General features: G+C 32.4%; 1 protein-coding gene across 7 annotated transcripts in view; it reads left to right on the top strand.

The window, feature by feature from the left end:
• LOC126716614 (putative disease resistance protein RGA3) overlaps positions 1 to 12,049 on the top strand; it is a 98,712-nt gene that overhangs the window by 14,832 nt on the left and 71,831 nt on the right. The gene's annotated exons all lie outside the window — the stretch shown is intronic.

The raw sequence follows: 12,049 nt of genomic DNA, 5'->3' as shown, positions 1-12,049 counted from the left end.
TGGCAAAAGTGCAACTGACTGTGATATGCTTATTTCTCACTCCGTTGGGTGGGATGAAAAACAAATTTCATTTTCCAACAAGTTGCGACGTTATTTGCAAAGAAATTAAAATAAATAAATAAATACAAGTTCAATAGTTTGCTATCGTTTCAAAACATCAAATTGATGGTGACTGTGGACATAAAGAGTTAAAAGGCCTTTGTTGTTTAGTTATCACGTCTTTCTTTTGCAGCCCAATTGCCAATCCTGTTTGCTGAGTTTAGGGATTTCGCACTCACTGGTCACTACTCATTCTTTAAATGAAAAATAAGTGTTTTTATACATTTTTTAACATATATATATATATATATTAATTTTAAAAAGTTTTCATAGATTCTAGTGAGCATAATTGGTAGTCTCTTGTTGTTCTAGGTTGAAATTTTCTATTATTATCTATTCATAAATAAAGTTTTTGTTCATAAAAATAAAGGGAGAGGGAGAATTTTGAAAAATTATGAGGGGCCATTAAGTAAAAATTGCTCTTCAATTCATTAATTTTGTTTAAAAAAAAAAAGAAAGAAAGAGGAAAGTGTGGATTTTTTTTTTTTTTTTTTGTTGCTCTTTTTTTTTGAAGATTTGAACTTATACTTATAAAGTAACCATCATGTTAAGGATGCGCGGTCATAAAAGCTTAGGTTTTGAATAATTAAGGGTATGAGCCTTAGTCTCCTCTGCAATCCTTCCTTTAAATAAAAGTAAAAGTGCTATAAAAAAAAATTTATTTTAAAAATAATTGTTTATGCTAACTAAACTCCAGCCTTATTTTTTACATTGCAATTATTCTTAAATGTTTGCGAAGATTAAGAGTTTAAAAAAAAACTGATTTCGGTCTGGTCCGGTCTAATCCAAAACTCACTGTTCTCTCATTCTCTCTCTCTCTCTCTCTCTCTCTCTCTCTCAGGTCTCAACTTTCACTCTCAAACCGTCAAACTAAATTCCAAACGGTGCACTCTCTCTCTCTATGCCTTCCCCCACAGTCAGCAACTTATTTTCAAAGTAAATGTACCATATAAACTCTGGGTTCTGCTACCTAGTTATTCTTCTTCTTTTTCCTTTTCTGTTAGCTATTTCATACTATCTAACAAGTACAAAAATATATATGTAATATTATCAATACGATTTTTTATATTATTACCCATAAATAATTCTCAGATACAAATTGAAATATCAATATGATGTCGTTTAGGTACTCTTTGACATGCAATTATTTGGTTTTTTGCTATCTGTTAAGAACTCAAATGATGGGTGTTGTTTATAGTTTAAATCGAGTTTTGAATTAAGGGAGAAGAGAAAAACAAAGAACAATTAATTGATGACTAATTTCTGTATGATCACTTTACAAGACCAAAGGCCTATTTGTATTTGTACATGCATAATTCTGATCAGTGGCTAACTAACTAACTGATCCAGTAACTACTTATGCCAGCTTGCATAACTACTTCTAACAATCTACCAATTTGTCACGTGCATTAACAATTGAGCACATGCACTAGTTCCATCTAATACTACCTAGTGATTACAATAGGCATGTAGTCTGTACAAGAAATCTGTAATTAGTAATTACACTTAGATACTTCTTTACACTCGGGCACCACAGCATCATAAGCTCCGGCAGCAGCCCAATGAAATTCTTAGTGCGGTCTTTCACCGTGTTAATCTGTTGGTATGATTTAAACCATAGACAAGGGTCATTAACATAGTAAACCAACTTGCGCTTGAAGTTATAATTAAGCATGGAGAATGGTGCACTACAGTAGTGAGTTTTATAGTGATGATGATTTTGAAAGATTGGCCTCCAATTTCATCCTTTGCAGCCTTTATGCCCTCTGTTTTCTCCCCATCATCAGGAAGGTTTGAATTTTTTTTTTTTTTTTTTCACTTGACTTGAACATATATTTAGAAGGGTCTTAATATGGCCTTTATGATATAAAAATTGCCAAGCAGTTGTAGCATCAGTGTTCTTGGTAAGAGAATTGAAGTTAAAAGAAGGATATATTGAGAATTATGTACTTTTTTCATCGACTTTTTTGTACTCTAACATGCAACAATAGCTTCAATTGAAATAGCAACTCTCACTTGCTTCTCTGTTTTATTTGCATTTTTTTCCTTTGTTTTTGTCTGGGTTCTGGTAGACTGGTTCTGCATATCTCATCTACTACAGGTACCTATTTCTTCTTCTTCTTTTTCTCATACTAAGGTGCTTCCTGTTAGCCTTTTCATATTATCTAAAGAAGGAGAGCAATATAATTATGTAATTGTCAATATGAATTTTTATTTATTACCACAAGTATTGCTCAATGTTAATCTGCTGTGTCCATGTGAGTTTAAAATCATAGCAAATAAGTTGCGATTTGCAGGGAATTAAGAGAGCTAGTCCAAGATTTCTTTATATAATGTTCAGATTAAATTTTGTCTACATACAATGTTTAATTGAAAGAATGGTCTTATATCCAGCTTACAGAAACACTTAAAAGAATTGTCAATATGCTGTACTTCTTATTGAGAATTTGTTAGAATTGATGGGTTGGGAATCAAACACCAGAATGATATTTGGATGGTTGGAGGTTCGACGAGCTTAAAAATTGCGAGTATAATTGTTCTTTTATAGAAAAGGGAAATAGAAGAGAAGTTTTCGCTTTATTGTCAATTGATAGAATCATTTTGATTTCCAAAGTAAAAAGTGTCATTATATTCGCCGTAATAAACCTGTAGTTGAAACATTTTAATTCTCAAGCTTTACTCATAAGCTTTTCAATATTCTCCCCTTCATCCTAAATCAGTGACCTCGTTTGTTAAACTAATGCACTCTAAACCTATTGGAGAAGCGCAGTCTATACTGGTAAAAATTGTTAACTGTTAAGTAAGGATGCACCTTCATGTCCTATGTTATGGTGCAAGATAGCTAATTGAGAGAGCTTCATAGTCAGAATGGCAAAGCTCATTATTGTAGAACAACAAAGCCCCCTTTCTCTCCTCCGTGAAGCAAAAATGCTTGTAGATGAAGCTCCAGTCAACATCGTGAATGTAACATGCCATGGATGTCAAGAAGAAACATCGTCAAGCTATACTTCTGTCAAATTTCATTTTTCTGATCATGAATAACCAAATATGAAACATTGCAGCTGAAAGACGCACTGGAGTCTTAATAATCTTGAATCAGCCAGTTTGTTAAAGGTCAAATCAACAAGCTAAGGTGGCTTTAGAAGCCGGTTGTTTATTTATATTTATGTTGTCCACATATGTTGCGCTTTTGTGTGGACCTGTAAATGTAATCAAATGATCAAAAAGCCTAAATGGCTAGCTAGTGCAGCTAAAATTTGAGTGCCATTTGTTTGATTTGTAATTTCGATAATCCTTTTGACCTTTGAGGAGTTCGTACTGATGAGATTCAATTGCATTGTGGAGCATGTGAAGTATTGTATTGTGAATTTGTATACACCCATTACCTATTTTAAATTTCATTAGAAGTCGTCTTGAACATGATCAAAGCTCTTGAACCCAAATATCTCTCCCCCTCAAAGAAAAAAAATGCTTGTCAAGTTTTCCCATTCCACAAGAGTTGAACAGCTTTCCATTAGCATGGACGGACCCACATATGGGCCCATGGGCCCGGTTCCTTCCGGACATCACCCATATATATATATATATATATATATATAATATAACCTAATTTAATTTAGACCCAAGAAAAATTAGAGTTGGGTCCCCTTGCTTCAAAAAGCATGCCCCCCTTCAAAACTAAAATCTTAACCCAGCCCAAATAACAACACTAAAGCCAAACAAGGTCATAATCCAGTCAAAACAACAATAATTACCAGTCTCCCAAAAAAAAAAAAACCCAGCCCAAACAACAATCTTTCAGCCATTTTTATAAATTACAACCCAGCCTAACAAACCACTATTTTAGCCCAAATTCACCACGTTGATTCAAGGAGAAAAAAAAAAAAGGGCATCAGATTGATGGTGCTGGCAGAGGATAATAAATTTATAGTGGTGTTAGTGTGGCAACAATGTGTATTAGTTGAATATTTAATATGCTATTGATACTATTTTTGAGACAAAAAAAAAAAAAAAAAATTAAAAGACAAATCACAAAAACAAAGATAAAGAGATAAACAAATACATCATAAAATAAAAATGTTGCACATCATAATGCTTTAACTATCATTTTGAACTAAGATAAATTTATGAAACTAATAAATCTATAAATTGAGAAGTTTAAATTTATAATTGATGCATCATGTGTATCGCCCACATTCTTGTATTCGCTTTTACTCATTAATAACAATTACTCCTTTTGTAAGATAATAAACATTTTTTTTTTTTTTTAGTCTTTGATGTTATACATTGAAAGGGACAACAGTTTCGATATTTAGTTTACATTCAATCATAAATGATTTCAAAGATTTAAGAGAGCACCAAGTTCCCTTTTCGTAGGTGACTGCATTGTCATGTATTAAGAAACAATGATGTTTTGTATCTTTTGTCTTTATTGGTAAATGATTAAATCTTAATGTGGTAAGAAATAATGATTTTGTATATTTATTTTAGATGATAGTTTGTTAATGTTAGAGATATATATTAGACATATTACCCAATATAATAGGCTCAAGCCTAGTCCTACTTGTACTAGTAGTCTGCTTGTACTAGTAGTCTCCTACTTGTACTAGAAGTCTAGTAGTCTAGAGTTTAGTTGCCTATATATACTCATATTATGGCTCATTATAACATAGGTTATTGTACTACACTCTTACACAATAAAGATGTAGCCCTTAATGGATTCCTTTGTGGATGTAGCCCGTCAAGGCTGAACCACGTAACTCTCGTGTTCTCGGTGTTCCTATTTTATGCTTCCTCTTCCGCATCCACTCTAGCATATACAACATGGTATAACACATCGCGTTGCTAATAATAATTATATTTAACAATTATATTTAACAGTTAATACTATATGAAGGCTTATTTAGAGTTCTTGTGTTTTTGTGTTTTTTTTTTTTTTTTTTTTTTTTTTTGCTTATACTCTAGCCCCTTTGCTTGAAATCTTGGTTCCATAATGGACCATTAGTAATAGTAAGCATCAAACTAGGTTCAAATGTCTTTTTCTTTTGGGTCTCATTATAGAGGACAAAGAAAAAGAAAAGGAAATATAATACAAAATAAATAAATAAAAAAGTTCATGACTTTCTAATAAGTGGGGGAAACTCTTTTTTTCTTGTCGGTAGGTTAATAGAAGAGATCATGTTGCAAAGAAAGAACAAAAAACAAAAACCAAAGCTTTTTCTATGCGTGAGTTGCTATGCACTAATTTAAGTGGGGTTTCCATTTTCATTTCAATGATGATCCTTATTGGACTAAAAAAATAAAGGCATAATTGGTAAAACAAAGCATGATAAAGTTACAGATAATTCAAAGTGTAAATGTCGACATTATAAGATAATTCAACATTAAGCACTAGACTAGGTCCCATAGAGTGGAATAATATAAACTAATGGCCTAGATATTTACCAACCATATGATAGAATCTCAATGTAAATTAACGTATATGCAAGTGGATTGAAAAATAAAATAAAAAGCAATGTTGAAATTGATGGAAAAGTTAACAATTATATGTTGAAATTATCAAAACGTTAATTACTTTTTATTCTTTTTTCATAATTTTTTTTTTAAAAAAATGGTTCACTAAAAAATGTCTTTAATGCATTCGTTAACATTTTCCTTTTAACAATTACTGCTATTACAGTTTCTCCTCCTGAATCATTTTCTAACTCCAGTACATGTTTCTTGTATTGTGAATTGTAATTTCACTCTCCAAGTGAAATTCCTCTTGTATTGTCATAACCAATCCTCTTGTCTTTAATGCATTCGTTAACATAATCACAAATTCTTGTATTGTCAGCAATGAGCACATTTCGTTATTTTATCAAACAAATGGGGTTGTAAGACATTGTTTATGCTCTAAGTCTGGTTCTGGTAGTAAACAATTCTTACGGCACCAGTGAATAAATATTGGGCAGGCTGCTTGTAAATTTTAATATGTAGCAGTGGGAAATACCTATGGGTGAAACATGCTAGGATGAATTTTCCACCGCAATGCAGATCCAGGCGAACATGCTAACACTTTTTGTATTTTATTTTCTGATTATGTGGAAAATACTAAGTTGTAATTATGCTGAAATTGATAAATATAACTTTCTCACAAAGTCCAAAATGGAAAAAAAAAAAAAAAAAAAAAAAAAAAAGAAAAAAAAGGTGTTCTGCTATATATAACTTCAATTTAATGATGTATTATCTAAAAACTAATATTATCATATAATTAACTTTGCATAGATCAATATGAACATATTTAAACTATTACGCAATACAATTTTTAAGACTACTCTTCCAATAATAATTGGGGAGCAAGGTTAGAATAGTAGAAAACTGATGTAGTACAACGTCTAATTTTTTTAAAGTATATTATTTTGAGAAAATTCGCAATCTAGCCAACAAGTGAGAAGCTTCGGCAAAATTTGCCAAACAGTGAAAATTCTGAAAAATTTTAGCCGGACAGCACGCATTCAAACTTATTTAGTTAGTTAGACTGTTTTGGAAAGTCGAGTTTGGCAAACTCGACTTTGGGCTGGAATACAGACACAATAGTGGCGTTTTTTTTAGTGGCGTTTGTCAAAAACGCCACTATAGGTTCCCTATAGTGGCATTTTCTATAAACGCTGCTATAGCCACTAAAAAAACGCCACTATAGTGTCTGTTTTCTAGCCCAAAGTCGAGTTTGCGAAACTCGACTTTCAAAAACAGTCTAACTTACTAAATAACTTTAAACATGTGCCACACGCCTAATTTTTTCCCATGAATAGTCTGTTTGGCAATTTTTTCCGAGAAGCTTCTATCCCAATTTAATTATCAGGAGCATCTTAACTTTGTCTAACAAAAACTCTAACTAGACTAATATGTAAAATTGTAAAATAAAATAAAAATTCCAAATTTAAAGACGCTTAATCAATCAAATAAAATTGATATAATGCATAAGAAAATATGATAAGAAAGAGTGTAAGGTTGAATTTTATCAACCATGTGTTGGCTTTATTCCATGACAAATTTGCTTGTAATATAGCACTTAGAAACCTTGTATTTAGGTGGGAATCATGTAAGGGTAGTGTGTGAGAGAGTGTGAAGAAATGCTCAAGACAGTGCAGTGAAGCAGAGACTCGCGGTTAGGACTCGCGGGTGGCTCGCGGCTTGCAAGCCGCCAAAAGTTGCTCACGTGCAGAGCATGCAGGGGAGCTGAACAGTCACGCCACCTGGAGCACTACACGACAAAAATCCAGACTGGCCATTAAGTTAGCTCGCGACTTAAACTCGCGACTCAGTCAAGTCGCGAGGTCAAGTCGCCAACCAGCCCTGTTTTTGGAAAAACTGACTCTTCGTATTCCATTCTCACACTAGTATAAATACTCCTTATTCCCATAAGATATGTGTGGCCATTCAGAAAGAAAAACCCTAAGAGAGGTTTCTTCAAATCACCCACCCAATTAGAGAGAGCTACTCATTCTTAGAGAGAAATCTTTATAGTCTCTTCTCATTCCCTCTCTCATTGTCATACCTATTGAGAGGAGATTTCTATCCAAACACTACCCACACCCATTCAGAGTGTTGAGTGTTTTTGGAGCTTTGGGAAGCATTGGAAGATGCCAAGGATGGCGGATGCTACGGTCTAGTAGCGGAATCCGGTAAGCTAGAAAAGAAAAAGGTTCGGCGCAACCTCGTTGGAGCAAGAAGCTTGGAGGGCTTAGGTACATCAGGTAGATTAGGCTTGGAGGGTCTATTGCTGTTCATGTATCCCAACTACATTTTCTAGTGGATTATTGACCGCTTGGAGGGCGGCGGAGAGATTTTACGCCGAGGGCTTCGGTTTCCTTTTCGATAACACATCGTGTGTTGTCCTTGTGTTTGCATCTCTCTTCCCTTTATCTTTGCCTTTTATTTTTTGCTGTGGATGTGATTTATAATTGGCTTAGATTGATTTCCAATTCTGTTTATAGCTTATGTTCATTTTCCGCACACTAGTTGTTTGTCATAAAGCTTGAATTGGTTATTTTGTTTTTGGGGGGTCTAAACGTTCAAGGGTGTTTATACACGTTTTTGAACTTTCAAAGAGGATTGCAGACGCCTTGCAAACAGTCGTGAGTAATTGGTCATCACCAATTATTGACACAATGGGCATCGAGGTGTGAGGAAGAGAACATGCATAAAAACCATTAAAAACAAACAAATCAGTAAAATGACTCAAAATTAAAAAAATGGGAGGCAAATTAATGGCTATGTACTAAATCAGTAAAATGCATTCTAATTCTTTAGACAGGAGAAAATGGGCAAATGCCCCTTTCAAAAAAAAAAATCCAGCATTTTGCCCATTTTCCCAAACTAATTAGGAAAATGCTCCTCTTTTGAAACTCAATTTTTTCAAAATCGAGTTATAAAAAAAAAAAAAAAAATTCTGGAGCCCTATAGTGGCGTTTTAAGGAGCCTATAGTGACGTTTTAAGGACCTATAGTGGCGTTTTTTAACTCGATCTTCATGAAGTCAAGTTACATGCAATTTTGTTTTCTTTTTTTTACCTATAACTCAATTTCATGGAGATCGAGTTACAAAACGCCACTATAGGTCCTTAAAACGTCATTATAAGCTCTTTAAAAATGCCACTATAGGGTTTAACTCAATTTTGAGAAAATCGAGTTTCAAAAGAAGGGCATTTCCCTAATTAGTTTGGGAAAGAGGGCAAAATGCTGGATTGTTTTTTGGAAAGGGGCAAAGGCCAATTTTTTCCTCCTTAGACATAAACAATTTTAATGGGTAAAATGCAATTATGTAAAGAAAAATTGGAAACATGAATACAAAGAAATAGACTAACAATTGAAAATTGGCAAAAAAAAAAAAAAACAAAAACAAAAACACAATATCTACAACCCCACAAAAGAAAAATCCAACACAGACCATAAAAATTGCAGCAATAAAGCAAAGAAATTCAAGGGAAGAAAAGAAAAAATTGACCTCAAAGGGACTTTCCAATTTTAGTTGTAACTAGTCACAACCTCGCATGATGCGTGAAAATACGTGATTATTTTGTAATAAAATACAATATATAATTATTTTCTAAAATATTCATAAAGTATTATATTAGGATTAATTAGTCATGTGTAACAAGGTGTTATTATCATAAGAGAATTTCATTTTAAATGATCATTATCTCTCCTTTTGAATACATTGTTTATCTTAATGCATTAATAAATATATACTGAATCAAAACATACCCATATAAAGATACTTTGCAAACAAACAAAATGCCGTATCAATTGTCGCTTAACAATGATTACTTGGATCATTTAGGAAAAGAAGTTTTTGTTGATAATCTATTAAGATAACTTTCTTTGCAAAAACTACAAATTTGTCCACTCAAAAGGATTATCAAATAAACAATATTAGCAAGATCTCATAATTAAGTTTCTATAATAATAATAATAATTGCAAAAGGTAAAATATATCACTTATCCAATTATTTTTGTTTGACTGACCTTTACTTTTGTTTGAATAAGTGGCGCTATAAATTACTTCTTATAAGTTTTTGATTGACAATCGTAGTATGAATTGACGGTGGACTAAACCAAAGTTGTACTGGACTACAATTATGGTGCCTTTGCTTTTTTCCTTCGATTGTTGTTGATTTTGCTTTTGAATATGGTTAGAGATACCACCATTCTTAACATATTCAAACCGTTTTACAACATTATTTTTATAAAACTCACCATTAATATCATTTTTTGTTTTGTTTTCGTTGACTATTGGTTTTTTTTTTTTTTTTTAATCAGCTTATTAATTTATTTGCATATATTCTTCCTTTAGAGCACTCATAGCAGTGGAGCTAAATAACTATATAACTATTTTATCTCCACCAAAACACAAAAATCCACACTACAGCAGTGGAGCTAAAGGTAAAATTTTTACCTTCATTGCTACAGTGCACATCTATAAATAAATGTGCACTGTAGCTGAAGGCTAAAATAAAAATAATTTTTTATTTTATGTTCACACTACTTTTTTAATTTTTTATTCTTTCTGTGTTTCATTCTCCTTTCTCCGTGTCTCTCTCCTCATTGCTTCTCCATACCCTTCTTTCTTCCTCCACAGTCCCTTTTGTTGCTTCTCTTCAGTTTCAGCTTAGACCCAAATAACTTTTTATAGTGCAAAACAAAAAGAAAAAGTTTAATTCCGATCTGGGTTCTAAAAAAAAATCGAAAATTTACATAAAAATAAGAGCTTTAAGTTATCAAAATTGAGTTTTTTTTTTTTTTTTTTTTTTTTTTTTTTTTTTTTTTTTTTAATTTAAAAACTATATTTATTGCAATCTGAATTATAGATTTGTTGGGTTTTTGAGGAAAAACGCAATAAATAGTTTTTCTTGATCTGGGTTGTTCTTATTTTGAGTTTTTGGATGAGGGAGAGAGGAAAAAGCTTGGGCTTTTGGTGTGGGTATGGTGTATGCTATGTGGGTTTTGTGTGGAAAGGTTTGTGGTAGAGAAGAACAGCTTGAAAGTGACTTCACCAAGCTCTCTGAACCATGGATGTCAATACCGTACCGTACCGGCCGGAATATACCATACCGGCCAGCAATCCGGTACACTCAACCCCCCTGTTTCGTACCGGAAAAAATACCGACCGTACCGGCCAATTTCGGGCAATACCGGCCGGTACCGGGCATACTAGCCGGTACAGAAAAAAGTTTTTTTTTTTTTTTTTTTTTTTTAAGTTTTGTAATTTTTGAATTTTTGTTAGGACAAAATGGTAACTTATTTGTATTAACTTATTAATATTATTTGTTTTCTTAGTATGCAATGATAACTTTTGAGCTTTCTATTTTATTTTTTTATTTTTTTCCCTTTTAATTGATACTAAAGTCTAAAACCATGAATAACTAGTTCTAAATTGAGGAAATGTTTTATGGTAAACTTTTATATTTATTATAATATATATATACACAAACACATACATACATATATATATATATATATATATTTATAAATATAAAAAATAGCGGTAAACCCGAAACGGTACACCGGTATTGACCGGTATCCGAAATATATCGTACCGGTGGCCAAACCGGTACGGCCTCCGGTACGGTATTGACATCCTTGCTCTGAACAGTGTCCAAGAATGTGCACTATGCTTGTGTTTGTGTTTCAGTGTTGATTTTTCTGCTTTTTTTTTTTTGGTTCTTCTTCACTGGTTTTGATGGGCATGGTGGGGTTGTGCTTGTGCAGTGATTTTTATGTGTTTTATGGTGGTTGTGGTTGTGTGTTGATGGTTGAATGAAATATTATTTTATTGTAGTGTTTATATTATTTTATTGTGTAAAAAGTTAAAATAGCTCCACTACTGTAGGATGTGAGAAGGTAAAATAAATAAAGTGACTTTTTGTGTAACTAAAAAGTTAAAATTTTAACTCCACTACTATGTATGTTCTAAGGACTCACTTTTTCTAGGTTTGCTATATTTTTGTTAACTTTAAGTAAATAATCAAACAAGTTTTTCAATTAATGCTTGCAATGTCAGGGAAGTTACTGAGTAAAACAAAAGTCTTTGAATTTTCTAAGGACCATGCAGGTCATTATTAGTAAGCCAGATTTAATTCAAATATCTTTTTTCTTTTTCTTTTTTTAGGGTCCCATCATGAAGGACAAAGAAAGAAAAAGAACTATAGTCCAAAAAAAAAAATTATGACATTATAGTAAGTGGGGAAATTTCATTTTACTTGTCAGTGGGTTGGACAGAAGAGATTAGTGTGAACTGTGATCTGATCAAGTTTGGTTTGGACTTCCATTGACTAGAGTTGGCCCTCAAATTTTTTTAGTGAATTCCAGTGAATGCTTTGCTCACTTAAACATTTGTATGTAAGACTATCTTTAAAAAAAAAAATTGAGTGCTACTTATTCCATTATAAAGTATATATTCAAGGCTT

This window comes from Quercus robur, chromosome 3, assembly GCF_932294415.1.
Source record: "Quercus robur chromosome 3, dhQueRobu3.1, whole genome shotgun sequence".
Classification (NCBI taxonomy): Eukaryota; Viridiplantae; Streptophyta; class Magnoliopsida; order Fagales; family Fagaceae; genus Quercus; species Quercus robur.
This window is presented reverse-complemented; position numbering and strand designations above follow the sequence as displayed.